This window comes from Aythya marila (genome assembly GCF_965140915.1).
Source record: "Aythya marila genome assembly, chromosome: W".
Lineage (NCBI taxonomy): Eukaryota > Metazoa > Chordata > Aves > Anseriformes > Anatidae > Aythya > Aythya marila.
In genome coordinates, this window is record NC_139081.1 from 16,687,070 (window position 1) to 16,703,946 (window position 16,877).

A 16,877-nucleotide genomic window follows, 5' to 3' on the forward strand; every position below is an offset into this window, starting at 1 on the left:
TTACTATATTTGCTCCTAGCTTGTCACAGTTGCGTAAGATCACTAGACATAAACAGGCATTGCTCACACCAGATTGCAATGATGTTGAGTTGCTTGGTGTTGCAGCTAGAGAGGCATTAGTAATTTTCGTGCCAGGAGCAGCAGCTGCGGCTGCACTTAATAATTTAGAAAAATTGTCATGCTGGGCCAAGAAGCAAGCCAATGCCATGACAGAGAAACTTGAGGAGATGTTACCAGATCAAAATAGTCTGTGAAATGCTGTGGTGGTTCCACTCGAGTGGGCAGCCAAGCTCCACCACAGCAGCTCTCACACTCCCCCTCCTCAAAGAGGAACAGGGAGATAATACCATGAAAAAAGCTCAAAGGTTGAGATAAGGACAAGGAGATCATGCAGTAATTATTGTGACGGGCAAAACAGACTTGGCATAGGAAGACAGTAAGATTTATTGCTTATTACTAACAAGCTAGAGAAGTGAGAAACAAAGGAAAGAAACCAAAAGCACCTTCCCCCCCCCATCCACCCTCTTCCACCTCCTCCCCCCAAGCGACAGGGGAATGGGGGTTATGGTCAGTCTATAGCGCTTCTTCTTTACCACTTCTTCTTGGTCACTCTCGTCCCCTGTGCTGTGGGGTCCCTCCCACGGGATGCAGTCCTTCCTGAACTGATCCGACAACTGATCCGACGTGGGCTTCCCACAGGCAGCAGCTCTTCCAGAACTGCTCCAGATATCGGTCCATACCACGGGGTCCATCCCTCAGGAGAAAACTGCTCCAACCTGGCTCCCTCATGGGCAGCAGCTCCTGCCAGGTCACCTGCTCCTGCGTGTTCTCCTCTCCACGGGCTACAGGTCCGGCCCGGAATCTGCTCCGGCAGGGGTCTTCCACAGGCCACAGCCTCCATCGGTGCAGGGCCACCTGCTCCACCATGGTCTCTTCCACGGACTGCAGCGTGGAACCCTGCTCCACCGTGGTACTCCATGGGCTGCAGGGAGACATCCTGCTTCACCATGGTCCTCACCACAGGCCGCAGGGGACTTCTGCTCCGGCGCCTGGAGAACCTCTCCCCCTCCTTCTTCACTGACCTTGGCGCCTGCAAGGCTGTTCCTCACTCCCTTCACTCTCCCAGCTGCTGTGTAGCGCAGCATTTTTTTCCCCTGTCTTAAATATACTCTCACAGAGGTGCAAAACAACATCGCTTATTGGCTCGGCTCTGGTCAGCAGTTACCCTTCCCAAACATGGGGCAGCTTCTAGATCTTTCTCACAGAAGCCACCGCTATGGCTCCCTGCTACCAAAACCTTGCCACGTAAACCCACTACACATGCATTTTTACAAGATCGAGCTGCTGTTGACTTCTTGCTTTTGGCTCAAGGGCATGGGTGTGAGGACTTGGAGGGAATGTGCTGTTTGAACCTTTTTGATCATAGTGAGTCAATTCACAAATCCATTACTTTCCTGAAAGAGCACATGAGAAAGATTCAATACGATATTGATCCTTTCAATCAATGGCTCACTGATTTGTTTGGAACGATGCCTAGATGGTTACTGGGATTAATCAAAGAGGGATTAAGGAACCTGCTTACTGTGGTGTTAATCATCATTGTGTGTTGTATTGTAATAAATGTGGTTAAAGGGTTACTTGCAAAACTGTTACATCAGGCTTGGTTTGCTCAAAAAGAAAAAGGGGGAATTGTTGAGGGATTTTTGAAAAAGCAAGGAGGCCATGACTTGCTGCAGCTCAGCAAACCAAGCTATCAGGACGACTACGAGGAGCTCCCATGACAATGTTCCCTTATCGCCCGATTGAGGAATTTAAAAAATATTGTTGCCAGCAGCTGGCTTCAAGGACAAGATCTACGTGACTGCTAATCACAAGGGGGTTGTTTTCTTGCAGATGGGGTTGTTTTCTTGCAGTTGTTTGTCTGAGTGCTTTCGACCAATAATCTTGTGTTAGACGCTGTACGCCCCTGCTAGATTGCTATAAGAATCAGGCTATTCAGGTAATAAAGATGGAGCATGATCTGACCATATTGGTGTGTGTCATGTTTTCGGCCGTTCTTCCTGCAACATTTGGGGTTGGTCTGGAGGCAGAGGTCACATTGTTGGATTGTGTGACAGTAGCATACAAATTCCTAGCTGTAATTTTCCCAATCAGATAGTTATATAGGGAATTTATTCTCCAATGAGTTTTCTGGTGTTCTTCCCTTACTAGTGACCATAGCAAATTAGAGGAGATGACTAATTTCCCTTTCCCTTCTTTGGTAATAGCCCATCCCTCTTGGTTATACTCTCCCTTTTGGCTTTTGATTAATTTTCTGTCCTTTTTGGACTGGCTTACCTTCAAGGGGAATCTTCCCGTCTGGAATCAGGGCTCCCTTAGCTGCTACCTCAACTTTTGCTGCTTTTTTTGCCTCTCTGTCTGTCAGATTGTTTTCTTCCTCCAATTCTGAGATCACCTTCTGGTGTGCCTTAATGTAGTGGGTTTACGTGGCAAGGTTTTGGTAGCAGGGAGCCATAGGGGTGGTTTCTGTGAGAAAGATCTAGAAGCTGCCCCATGTTTGGGAAGGGCCCCATTGCTTTCCAGAGCTGAGCCAATAAGCGATGTTGTTTTGCGCCTCTGTGAGAGCATTTAAGACAGGGAAAAAAATGCTGCGCCACACAGCAGCTGGGAGAGTCAAGGGAGTGAGAAACAGCCTTGCAGGTGCCAAGGTCAGTGTAGAAGGAGGGGGAGAGGTGCTCCAGGCGCCGGAGCAGAAGTCCCCTGCGGCCTGTGGTGAGGACCATGGTGAAGCAGGATGTCCCCCTGCAGCCCATGGAGTACCACGGTGGAGCAGGGTTCCACGCTGCAGCCTGTGGAGGAGACCATGGTGGAGCAGGTGGCCCTGCACCGACGGAGGCTGCGGCCTGTGGAAGACCCCTGCCGGAGCAGATTCCGGGCCGGACCTGTAGCCCGTGGAGAGGAGAACACGCAGGAGCAGGTGACCTGGCAGGAGCTGCTGCCCATGAGGGAGCCAGGTTGGAGCAGTTTTCTCCTGAGGGATGGATTCCGTGGTACGGACCGATATCTGGAGCAGTTCTGGAAGAGCTGCTGCCTGTGGGAAGCCCACGTCGGATCAGTTCATCAAGGACTGCATCCCGTGGGTGGGACCCCACAGCACAGGGGACGAGAGTGACCAAGAAGGAGCGGCAGAGAAGAAGTGCTGTAGACTGACCATAACCCCCATTCCCCCATTCCTCTGCGCCGCTCAGGTGGATGAGGGTGGATGGGGGGGAAGGTGCTTTTGTGTTTTTTTTCCTTTGTTTCTCACTTCTCTAGCTTGTTAGTAATGAGCAATAAATCTTACTATCTTCTTATGCTGAGTCTGTTTTGCCCGTTACAATAATTATTGCGTGATTTTCTCGTCCTTATCTCAACCCTTGAGCCCTTTTCACATATTTTCTCCCCATTCCTCTTTGATCAGGGGGAGTGAGAGAGCGGCTGTGGTGGAGCTCGGCTGCCCACTCGAGCGGAACCACAACAGTATGATTGCTACCTTTTCAGGCAGCTGAACTGCTTCCAATAATCGCATTATTTCATGTTTGATGTTTTTCCCTTGCGAGTTCAACAGTCCTCTTTCTTTCCAGATGGCTCCATGTGCATGTACAACCCCGAATGCATATCTTGAGTCCGTATAGATGTTTATTTTCATTCCTTTTGCTATTTCTAAGGCACGGGTCAGAGCAATTATCTCGGCCTTTTGTGCAGAGGTATCTGTTGGCAAAGGTCCAGATTCTATTACCTCTTTGCAAGTGGTAACTGCATACCCAGCATGTCGTTTTCCGCTGATGACTTAGCTGCTCCCATCAGTGAACCACATTTACACATACGGCTGGAGTAGGTCAATGGTCTCCATTTAGTTGTGGTGTACAGGCTCCCCTTTGGTTTCCACTGAGGAAAGAAGCTGGGTTGACAGTCTTAGTTACCACTATTAGTGTTAGTTACCACTATTTCTACATCATCTACCTCTATAGCTTGGTATTTCAGGAACCTTTGTGGAGAAAGCCAGTGACCTCCTTTCACTTCCAGCACTGCAGACACTGTGTGAGACACTAGCACAGTTATTTTCTGGCCCAAGGTGAACTTGCGTGCTTCCTGGATATTTAACACCACTGCTGCAACGGCTCTGAGGCATCCCAGACATCCCTTGGCAGTGGCATCCAGCTGCTTAGGAAAATAAGCAACTGCCCTTTGATATGGGCCCAGGTCTTGTGCTAGTATTCCCAGGGCAATCCCCTGTTTCTCAAGGGAGAAGAGGAAGAATGGTTTATTCACATCTGGAAGTTCCAGAGCTGGGGCTGACATGAGAGCCTTCTTTAGTTGGTCAAAGGCTCGCGTGGCCTCCATCCATTGGAGGTTTCTGTTCCCATTTGCAATGAGAGCATACAGCGGTTTTACATGAGATCTGTAATTATAGATCCACAATCTGCCCCACCCTGTCATTCCGAAAAAGGTTCACAGTTCTTTTATTGTCTCAGGTTTCGGGGTTTGACTTATTGCTTCTTTACGATCTTGCCCCAAGGTCCATTGTCCGGCAGTAACCTCATAAACCAGGTAGGTCACCTTCTGCTTTACCACCTGAGCCTTCTTCTTCAATACTCTGTACCCCTGTAGTCCCAGAAAGTTTAGGAGGCTTACTGTTGTGAGAAACATCTCAAATAATTTTCTTCAGACAGGATCTTCTGTAAAGCTATTTTATTTGCGATTGCAATGGTGGGCGTCCTGTCAATCAGGAGCGCATTTTAGTAAACAAATCATAACCTTTTATTCCCTATTACCCGATGCCTGATCACCTCTCCTGTCTCCTCATTGGCTGAGTACTACAGGTTCACAAGCTACTCGACGCTCTTCTATACCATATATGTACAATTTTTCTTTTTTTCTACCCTTTAATTTCTCCTTTCTTATGTTTTGAGAACTTGTGATCTTTGTTTTACTGTTCTCACACTGCTCATCCTGTTTTTCTCAAGCTTCCACCTTATTTTGGAACAGTGAGGCCTTCTACTGTCCACTTATCTACTTAGCATTTCTCCTTATTATGACTACACAACTACCCTGAAATACAGAAAATTAGTTCTCTACTGCAAAAACACAGCTCTGTTTCTCACACTGTCCAGGCCACACATGCTTCTTCTGTCTGGGTAACTATTAGGAGGTCATCTACCTACTGCAACAGCCTTCCTTCTCCTGGTAGAGCTTCCCAGGTCTCCAAGTCCTTTGCAAGTTTTTCTCCAAACAAAGTGGACGAGTTCTTAAAGCCCTGAGGCAACCTTGTCCATGTGAGCTGTGTTTTGCGCCCACTCTTAGGGCTTTCCCACTCCAATGCAAAGATTTTCTGGCTGGCTTCATGGAGAGGGAGGCAAAAGAAGGCATCTTTCAGGTCTAAAACAATAAACCAGGTTAGCTCTGGTGTTAAGCATGTTAGTAAATAAATATATATGGGTTCGCCACCAGAGGGTAAAGGTAGTGGCTGTCTCCCCTCCTTAAGTTTGATTTGTATTGGAGGAGCATTTTTGCCTTCCCTGGTACTTCAGTGGCCCATATTCCAAGGAATACCTGACTCAAGATATCCTCATTAACCTCTTCCTTCGTTTTAGGGTTTGTTGATATCATTAGTCTTAGTACCTCCACATACCTCTGGTCATCCACCTCCAGAACAATCTCCCTGTTTTAAAATGATATGGTCACTTGTAATTTTTCCAACCAACCAGTCCCTTCCCAGGAGTGATTCCGGAGATTTGGGCATATATAAAAATTTATGAATGCCCCACTGTTTCCCAAGTTTGTACTTTAAAGGTTTACAAAAGTATGCCATTTCTGATTGGCCAGTTGCTCCTTTTACTATGACATAATCATTTCCTACAGGTACTAGTGCTTTATTTGAAACTAAATAAGTTGCCCCTGTATCTACCATAAGTTCCACCTCCTTTCCCTCCTTCATTTTTATAACCAGTGGATCTGCTGGGGTAGATTTTCCTGGTCTTCCCCAGTTGTCTTTTGCACGTGTGACCACCACCTCCCTTCCCCGGTTTCCTTTTCCATTTATTTTCTGTTCCAGGCATTTGTTTTTCCAATGCCCAAATTTCTTACATAGGGCACATTGCACCTTGCCTAGCCAGGGCTGTTCCTGTCTAGGCCTCCTTTTTCCTTCTTCCCTAATAACTGCTATCAGCCTCTTCTGCATGTTTATTTGAAGAAGATAAAAGTCCTCTCTCCTTCCAAATTGCCCCGTGTGCATACACCACAGCAAAGGCATATTTCAAATCTGTCCAAAGGTTTGCCAGCTCAAAAGTTCTTATCAAGGCGATGATTTCCACCTTTTGGGCTGATGTTTGTCATATCCTGTGAGGCAAAATCCCTGGCGGAAGAAGCTGCTGCCATCTATATACCAATCCTCCACATCTTCCAGGGGTGTATCCTTTAAGTCTGGTCAGCTGGAGTATAAAGTGTCCATGGTCTTGATGCAAACATGACTAAGGAAAGAGGCTGGGTTCACAGAATTAGCGCTGACAAACTTTAGTAAGTCTATTATACACATTCCTTTTCTTCTTCAGTAGCTATCATTTGCATATTGCAACCAAGGAGTCTGGTTGTCTGCATTTTACAAGGTCGCCTGCTAAGCTTTCTTATCACTGTAATCATATCTCAATTCCACATTTCTTACCTTTAAACCATGTAACTCTGAAAAAACAACATTTTTATTCCTTCAATTCCCCCCTTTTCTTCTTTATAAATTGTTGATTTTTGCAAACCTTTTCTCTAAGGTCTAATATGGTAGATATCTTCCTCTTCTTCACTTTCTTTGCTTTCCATCTCCTCTAATATCCTCTTATCTGAGTAAGGTGGGGGCTCCATGGTCATTTTGTTTCAATAGTACAGTTTCAATTAACCGCTGTACTAGTCCCCTTACACAGGGGATAGTGCAACAACCAGTGGCTGTCAAAACTCCTGCTACTATGATCAAGGATGTAAATATGGACACTACCATCCCTTTCCATTTACCAAACCAAGATTCCAACCATCCTGTGATGGAAGTGTCTGTTCCTAAGTTTCCTGCCAATTCACTGGCAAGGGTGGTAAGCCCTTGCAATGGTCTAGTTACTGTGCCATCTGGGGCAATATTAGGTATAAAAGTGCAACAATGGTTGCTCAGTATCACACGCACCTCCTTTCTCCATGAACATCATATCTAATGCTATTCTGTTTTCCTAAACCATTTTGCTGGTGGCATCTAGTTGTTCAGCGATTCCTCTTAATGCATCCCTTGTATAATTAATGAATCTCTGCTGATTCTAATAAATAGAATTAATCCATTCCACATTCTTACTGATTGTTACCCACCAGAACAGTGACTCAAACCCTGCAGCAATTTGATTCCTGGCTTTCTGTTCACTGAGAACTCCTCTAGGTACCCCAATAGAATCTATGTATACTCTATCACTGAATGATACTCCTAAGCTTCTTTAACTACTTCTGGGTATTTGTGATGTTTCTCTTTCAAATGCCAGGGTGAAGGGTATAGCTAATTGAACAAGTGCACAAGTGCCTTCCCAATTAGATGGTAGGGTGGACCGTAAGATCTTCCCTCCACCGTACCACCAGAGATCTGCCCTGGGGATCTCTAGTCTTGAGCAGTTTCCCATCAAGTCCTTGGTAGCACAAGGGAAATTCTCCCAGATGCTGAATGCAAAAATGTTTTTCCCATATTTATAAAAGTAATACCTCCTCGGGAGGTTAGAATTGCTCTAAAATCTTTTCTAGAACTAGCCCAAATACATAGGTGGCCCTGTAAACCCCTGAGGTAAAACTGTCCATCTGTACTGTTGCTTCTGCCCCCATTTCAGGGTCTTTCCAGTCAGAGGTGAATATATCTTTGCTCTCAGGGCCTGAGAGCACTCCATTAATAATACTGTTATTCCAATCTAAGAATTTACTATTTGAATGCCCAATTTCATTGTCAAATTCCTTCCCAAAAAGTTAGTGCCTACCTTGGGTACATGCAATAATTGCCCAGTGATCATTTTATCCCCTAGTCTCAGCATGGTATCCCCCAAAAGCAGCACTGTTATCCCAGCCCCTTCTACACCCATCACTTTTGAGGGTTTCATTAGTGTGGTTTAACCTGGCCAGCAGCTAAACACCACACAGCTGTTCACTCACCCTCCCCCCCCTCTCTGGGATGGGGGAGAGAAACAGGAAAGTGAAGCCTGTGAGTTGAGATAAAGACAGTTTATTAAGACAGAAAAATAATAATAGCAACAATAATAAGAACAATAACAATAATAACAATAATGATGATAATAGTACTACTAATAATAATGCGTACGAAACAAGTGATGCACAATGCAATTGCTCACCACCCAATGACCAATGCCCAGCCTAACCCTGAGCAGTCCAGCCCCCCCACCCCGACTAGCCACTCCTATATATTGTTTACCATGACATCAGATGGTGTGGAATACCCCTTTGGCCAGTTTGGGTCAACTCCTTATTTGGTAGTCTATGGGCCTTATTTGGTTTCTCCTTATTTGGTAGTCTATGGGCCAGATGTCAGAGACTTCTGCAGCATCTCCTGCAATAGTCAGCAGTTATCTCAAAAACTCCCACTCATTCTCTTATCTCCCAGACCCAGACTTGGGCCTCAATGTTAACCCTTCAAATCCCCTACTGACATGAATTGCTGGACCATTCCTTTGCAAGATACAAGAAATATATACATTAAGCACTCTGTTTTTCTTATTTTTTTTCATTGTTCCATATTAACACGAATCAGATGAACAAAATTAACAATCCTCCATCTCCTTTTTCATGGTATTGATTCGTGTTTTCCTTTCCAATTGAGTCAATGCTTGCTTAATTGATATCAATTTTGGATCTTCATTTGTTTTTATTATCATCAGGGAATGGGTTTTCTCTTTCCCTGGTTCTGCATTCCTCATCTGGGAGGATTGATCAGCCAAAAGATCCAAAGCCGTCGCTGTTTAATTGGTTACAATTTTGAGGACAGCTTGCAACCTAATTATTCGATTCAAATAATTAATAGGTTCTCAAATGAGGTAGACACTACCTCATTCGGGTTCCAGGTAGCTGGTCCATAATGCTGTATGATTCTTTCAGGAGGCCATTCATTCTCTCCCCATTATTTTTTTTTGGCACTACCCCCAGCTAAGGAAGCATCAATAGATCGTTTTACTCTATTCAGATCATCATATACTTTAATTCCTAAATGATTTCCTTTGTATTTGTGACAATAAAAGGAACAAGGGTCTTATGTACCCCACATAGCATATACCCGACCAGTTTTCAGGTAGCCTCTTGTAGGCATGTTTGCCACGCACCCAATAATGTCCCTTTAGGGCCCACGTCCCCTTTGGAAAAGGACCATCCCATCCTTCTTTATTCTTTGGAGAGTGAAAATACAGAGTGTTCTTGTTACCGAGTGGTTACAATGTCTGCCCCATTTGTACTCGTATATGCACACCTCCAAGCTCCCACATTGGGAGCTTACAATTACACTTACAATTACAATCAAGTTTTCTTTGGCGGCCTGTCATATTACGAGCTGACCAGAAATGTTTAAAGAACACTCGTCTCCCATTCTCATCTTGCCATCTCCAGTGGTAGACCCTTACCACATGCTGTTCCCTAGTGGTGTTATCACGCTGACAGCTCAAGATCTGACTGTCAATTTGTCCCCCCCGCTTGTGCTCTTGCCATGGTTTCACATCCAGATCCAAAAAATTCCTTATATGAGCATTTCAGCCAAGTCCCGTTTCTCAGCTGGACATGTGTGGCATTCCATTTCCCACTATATGCTGTACAGTTTATAGGTCTACATTCAGGATCAGTATAATCATATCCGGGAGACAGAGTCCAATTACAAATGCTTTTTCCTACCGCTACCATTCCTGTTCTGTTTAAACAGTATATACCCCAATCTGACAAGTGCAATTGCTACGGGCCTCCTTCCTCTTTCCAAAATTGTGTCCCATTATGAACTTCACTCAGATTACTAACCCACCACTTGGGTTCGACCGGGCCAGCTACCCAGGGCCAATGTTCAGTTCCCCCCAGTCCTCCAAAAACCCAGCAGTTACTAAGGTTAAAGGCCTTGGCCACTTCCTCCCCCAGAATGAAAAAGTTATTCCTCCATTCTTGCCCATGGCTCAATTGCCCCTGTAAAAACAATACCAGGAAGTATAGCATTTCTTATCCTTTTACACTGTCCAATCTTGAGGGTATGGGAAACGCCTTCAATCAAGGGGTTGGGCCCGCTTTCAGGGTCGATTCAGGCTTGTGTTACCGTTCAGACTGTCGGGGTGATCCAGCTCCTGGAAAACTAATCACTTTTTTTTTTTTTTTTTTTTTTTTAATAAAAAAGGTTCTTTTGTTACTTTTCTCAGGACAACCTGACCTTAGTGCGGGAGAAGTCCGGTCGAGGCCCTCTCACTCGGCAGTCAATACCCATAGGGGTTGCCTCCCTCGGTAGACCATACACACCACAGTGGAGGGTTCTGCCCCGGTCTTGCCTTCTCCCTTTCCTCCCTTCAGGCTTGTCCCCTTTATCTGGTGCCCTTAATTCATGCAGAGCCTCGTTGTCAGAATATTAGTCCCTCTTTAGCCTTAGTTTCAGTTCCCCAGGAGTGGACTTCACCCTCCAAGCTTCGGTAGTTACTGGTCCTTTTATTCTGGATGCGTGGGTCCAACCCTTTTCTGCTGTTCTCACAGCTGTTTCAGTAGTAAATAAAACAAGGTACGGTCCCTCCCATTGGGGGTTCAATGATTCTTCCCTCCAGGTTTTTATTAAGACCTTTTCTCCTGGTTGTATCTTATGAATAACAAACCCCAGTGGGGTGTTTTGTGCTAAAATTCCCTTTTCCCTTAATTGTTATAGTTGTTTCCCTGTCTTGATCCCATATTTCTGGCTTTCAGAATTATCTAACAAATAATAATCCAATGGCATTCCTTGGGAATACGACATTCCATATATCATCTCATAAGGTGAGATACCAGTTTCACTATGGGGCATAGTCCTAATATTCAATAATGCCAATGGCAAACATTTTATCCAAGACAGTTGGGTTTCAATCATTAATTTAGCCAATTGTTGTTTAATCGTTTGATTCATTCTCTCAACTCATCCTGAACTTTGTGGATGCCATGTAGTATGGTACTCCCATTCAATTCCCATGGCTGTGTTTAAGTCCCGTAAAACTTTAGATGTGAAGTGCGTCCCCTGGTCAGAGTACCAGTGGACCTGCTAGGGTAGAAGTCCCAGGTCCCTGTCATTCCAGCCTGCAGCCCAAGACAATTTCTTTGTGATATCAGGGGCCAATTGCCCTAGAAAGAGGCTAGTCAATTGCCTCTGTTTGTATTCCAAAGCTAGGTCCAAATTCTTTTTGTTTGCTTGTTTTGTTTTCCATTGCATTTCAAAGTTGGTCCAAAAATTCTATAGGGGTTTCTTTTGGACCTTGTTGGAATAAATTCTCAGTTCCCAATTTAACCAGATTTTGGTATTTACCGTTCATTATTTCCGGGGTGACTATAGTCTCAGTGGGGGGTCGGTCAGGGGAATGCAATCATCAACAGCTCCCTGAGTGGTCCCACTGGCAATCTGAGCTCACTCATAAACTCAGGTTGTTTTAACAGTTAGCTCCTTTTCTGTTTCCACGACAACTCCCTCTCAGACCCAACACTGGTGATTTTGAGATCTCAGCCTCCTGTTGAGGCGGAACTATTAACATTCCTACATCCTCTTTCCCTGCTCATTCAACTTCAAACAGCTCTGTGTTGTGGTTTAACCCGGCAGCTAAACAACACGGCAGCTGTTCGCTCACCCTTCCCCCTCCCTCTCTGGGATGGGGGGGAGAGAAATGGGAAAGTGAAGCCTGTGAGGTGAGATAAAGACAGTTGATTAAGACAGGAAAATAATAATAACAACAATAATAATGACAATAATGATGATAATAGTACTACTAATAATAATGTGTACGAAACAAGTGATGCACAATTGCTCACCACCCGCTGACTGATGTCCAGCCTAACCCGAGCAGTCCGGCCCTCCTCCCCCGGCTAGCCACCCCTATATATTGTTTAGTGTCCTGGTTTCAGTTAGGACAGAGTTAATTTCCTTCCTATTAGCTGGTAGAATGCTATGTTTTGGCTTAGGATGGGAAGAGTGCTGATAACACGCCGATGTTTTAATTGTTGCAGAGCAGTGCTTACACCAAGCCAAGGACTTTTCAGCTTCTTGCTGTGTCCTGCCAACGGGCAGTCTGGGGGTGCAGCAAGAGCTGGGAGGGGACAGGCCCAGGACAGGTGACCCAAACTAGCCAAAGGGGTATTCCATCCCATCTGACATCGTGCTAAACAAAATATAGGGGTGGCCAGCCAGGGGAGGAGGGCCGGACTGCTCGGGGTTTGGCTGGGCATCGGTCAGCAGGTGGTGAGCAATTGCATTGTGCATCACTTGTTTCGTACACATTATTATTAGTAGTACTATTATCATCATCCTTGTCATTATTATTGTTGTTATTATTATTTTCCTGTCTTAATCAACTGTCTTTATCTCACCTCACAGGCTTCACTTTCCCATTTCTCTCCCCCCCATCCCAGAGGGGGAGTGAGAGAGCGGTTGTGGTGTTTAGCTGCCCAGCACGGTAAAACCACCACAGCTTCACCAAAGGCAGATATTGCCTAACCAATCAGGTGGCCTTCTATGATGGAGTGACGGCATTGCTGGATGTGAGATATGTTCATCTGATTTGTGTCATTATGGAACAATGCTAGGGCCACATGGTATGATGAATGTGACCTTCTGTCTTACATAACCTTGTATAACCACAAGTCTAAGAAAAACAGAGTGGTTAATGTATATCATTCTTGCATCTTGCAAAGGAATGTTTTAGCAATTCGTGTCAATAGAGAGCTTGAAGGGAAATGTATTTGTAGGTTTTTCCTTGAAGTCTCTGATATCTGGGGGGTTTCAGAATACCTGCTAACTATTATGACTTTTGCATGAGACACTGTGCAAACCCCTGATATCTGGCCAGGAGATTAAGGAGAAGGGAAAAGCTGAAGGACGGCTAAAAGACAAAGCTTGCAGGGGATGTTGCACAATCCTCTGACATACAGCCAAGTTGGACAAAGGAAAAAGACAAGGGGGAGGAAGACTACGAGGCTTCAGCATGAGAGACCCCCAGAGGGACCACCGGAGACTAATACGCATGCTCCAGTAGGAGGGTTTGGATTCCAGAAACTAATTATAATAACCCTGCTTTTTTTAGAAGTAGTAATGAATATGTATTAGCCTAGGAGCATAAAAATCAGCTGCTTGATGTAACTGGTGTGCGTCTTGGTGGAGCAGAGACTCCCGGCGCACCCAGCGCTGTTTGCTTACCTCTATTCCTTTAATAAATTGTAAACTTTGATTATAGTCCTATTTTGAAGACTGAGCCATTTATTACAAATGGGGGCTCGTCCGGGATGGCTTCGGTTCCTGAATTCTGATTTGATCTCGGAGAGGCGCCCCACCATTTGGTGGCTCCTGTTTGAGTCAGGTCAGGACTAATGCCATCTTGAACCTGAATAAAGGTAAGCAAAGAATTTGATTTTTTTATGTGCTCCCTTGCCAGCTGCAGCACTGTATTTTGTCCGTAATTCTGCGCGCGAAGATCCGAATGAAGACAACGGAGTCGTAAGCATTTAAGGCATATACCATTCGGTTGGGTGGGATTCGGTTGCCTGTGTGTGTAAGAGTGTGACTGAGACGGAACTTAGTTCCGAAGCAAGTGTGGAGGTCTTCTAACCGCGGTTCCAGTCTCCTGCGAGGGACTTCGCCGGTGAAGGACCAAAGCGATTCCTATAGGATTCGTGGGTGGGTGATAGGTCCTAACCACCCTGCAAGACACTCTTCCTAAGGTAACCAAGGGCTGTGGGAATTGCCATAGTAAAATTCCTAGATGGGTCAGACAGAATTGATGACCAAGGACCAGAAGGAAGGGAGCAAATTACCAGACATACCACCAAAAAGTCCATTAGGAATAATGATTAGAAATTGGAACAATAGGGGCCCCAGAAAAGGAAAGAGTAAATTAAAAATGGTCCAGTATTGTATGATAGAATGACCAAAAGAACCCTTAAGACCCCATGTATTTTGGTTGATATTTGGGTCCACGGAGGACTGGGTCTGTCAGGCTTTGAACATTTATGTTAATAGTAGAATACCCGTGGATCCAGAAGAGAGCAAGTATGCTGCAGCTGAAACATTGGAATTAGAAATTAGAGAGCAATTGATTAAGAATGCATATGTGCTACATTTGTGATGTACTGTGCCTGTGCTGCGCTTAGACCTCCAGATAATAGGAGCCCCTTGGACACCGAGAACCAGATCAAAACAACCTCCGAACCTGGTTCGGACTTTAATCAAGGGGTCTGAGATAAGGAGGACTGTTCACAAAGGGACAGGTTATGCATAGGTATAGGAGTGTTGGGAAACTTCATGTATATGTAACTCTTTACTAGATATAACCAAAGCAAGTTGCCACATTAGGCGTGCACGACTTTGGGTGGGACTACCCCCCCGTTCCGCCCAGAACTGAGTAAACATACCTACTTTACAATCTTACTGATTGTGGAGTCAGCTTTCTGTGAGTCATTTTGGTGAGCCAAGCAGGAGACACTCTGTTTGGCTGCGGGATCAGCTGCGGAGCGGACGCCCCTAAGTGCACCCTGAGTGTTTTGCTCGGAGGGGACTCCACTCTCAGCCACTCACCGCAGGAGCAGGCAAAGACAAAGACAAAATTCCTGAAGCTGCAGACAAACGGTATGTTTTCAGCTGCTGGAGGGATACTAACTGGAGTATTAATGATTGTATGTCTTATTCTTAAATGTCCAGGTATTTTGTGTTGAAAGTATTTGTGTAAGTGTAAGGGTTTGAAACAAAGTGGAATAAGTCACTCCACGAAGAACACAGTCAGAGACAATACTTGTTTGGTTGGTTGGTAGGGCTGTGTTTCCACCCCTGGGGCAGCCGATTCCAAGTATATTGGACTCCCCTCCAAGTGAAGGCAAACTGTGGCCTGCACTCTGCTGCTAGAGGGATAGAGAAAAATGCATTAGCGATATCAATTGTGGTGTACCACTTGGCTGCCTTCGATTCCAGTTCGTACTGAAGTTCCAACATGTCCGGCACTGCAGCACTCAGTGATGGCGTCACTTCGTTCAGGCCACGATAGTCCCCTGTTAGTCTCCACTCGCCATTAGACTTTCGCACTGGCCATATGGGACTATTGAAAGGTGAATGAGTCTTGCTGATCACTCCTTGGCTCTCCAATTGACGAATTAGCTTATGGATGGGAATCAGGGAGTCTCGGTTAGCGCGATATTGCTGCCGGTGCACAGTTGTGGTAGCGATTGGCACTTGCTGTTCTTTGACTGTAAGAAACCCCACAACAGAGGGGTCCTCTGAGAGACCAGGCAAGGTAGACAACTCTTTAATGTCCTCTGTCTCTAAGGCAGCTATGCCAAAAGCCCACCGGAACCCTTTTGGGTCCTTGCAATATCCTCTTCTAAGATAGTCTATGCCAAGGATGCACGGAGCATCCAGGCCAGTCACAATACAGTGCTTTTGCCACTCATTCCCAGTCAGACTCACTTCAGCCTCCAATACAGTCAACTGCTGAGATTCCCCCTGTCACTCCACAAATACAGATGGGCTCTGGCCCTTTATAGCTCGATGGCATTACAGTACATTGTGCACCGGTGTCTACTAAAGCCTTATACTTCTGTGCGTCTCACGTGCCAGGCCATCGAATCCACACGGTCCAATAAACTCAATTGTCCCTTTCCTCCCCCTGGCTGGAGGCAGGGCCCCCCTAATCCTGGTCAGAATCTTCTTCGTTTCTGTGTTTGAAGGACTGTCTGCTGGAAGTTGGAGCAGCAAACTTTTCAGAGAATCCCTTTTTCCCGATTGCTTTCTTTTGCAACTCACGTACCCGTGTCTCTAGGGTCGCGGTAGATTTTCCATCCCATTTTCTCATGTCCTCTCCATGGTCTCGTAAGTAAAACCACAGGGTGGCACGGGGTGAATACCCACCATATCGTCTTCCTTGTCCAGATGAACGCCTACCCCGATAGCTGAGACACTGCTTTGTACAGGTGGGGAGGAGAATAATCTCTCTTCAAGTTGGTGAACCTTTTCAGAAAGTTTCTCCCAAGTGTTCTCTTTTGGTCGGTGGACACTGGTTGGTTCAGGTGGGGAGGAAGATAGATTCTCTTTGAGTTGGTGGACTAAAAGACAAAGCTTGCATGGGACGCTGCGCAAGTCTCTGACATCTGGCCAAGATGGACATAGGAGAAGGACAAGGACAAAGCCTGGGAGGAAGACTATGAGGCTTCAGCATGAGAGACCCCCAGAAGGACCACCAGAGACTGATACGCATGTGCCAGTGGGAGGGTTTGGATTCCGGGAACTAATTATAATAACCCTGCCTTTTCTAGAAGTATTAATAAATATGTATTAGCCTAGGAGCATAAAAACCAGCCGCCTGATGTAACTTGTGTGCGTCTTGGTGGAGCAGAGACTCCTGGCACACCCAGTGCTGTTTGCTTACCTCTATTCATTTAATAAATTGTAAACTTTGTAATCCTATTTGGGACTTTGTCATTTATAACACCTGTATTCCTTCCTCGTCGCCTGACCCTCCTTCTAGCAGCCGTACACTTTCTTTTTCCGTCTAAGCTCCAGTAGAGAATCCCTGGTCAGCCAGGCTGGCCTTCTGCCCTGCCTGCCTATCTTCTAATATTTTGGAATCACCTGATCTTGTGCTTTTAGGAGGCAA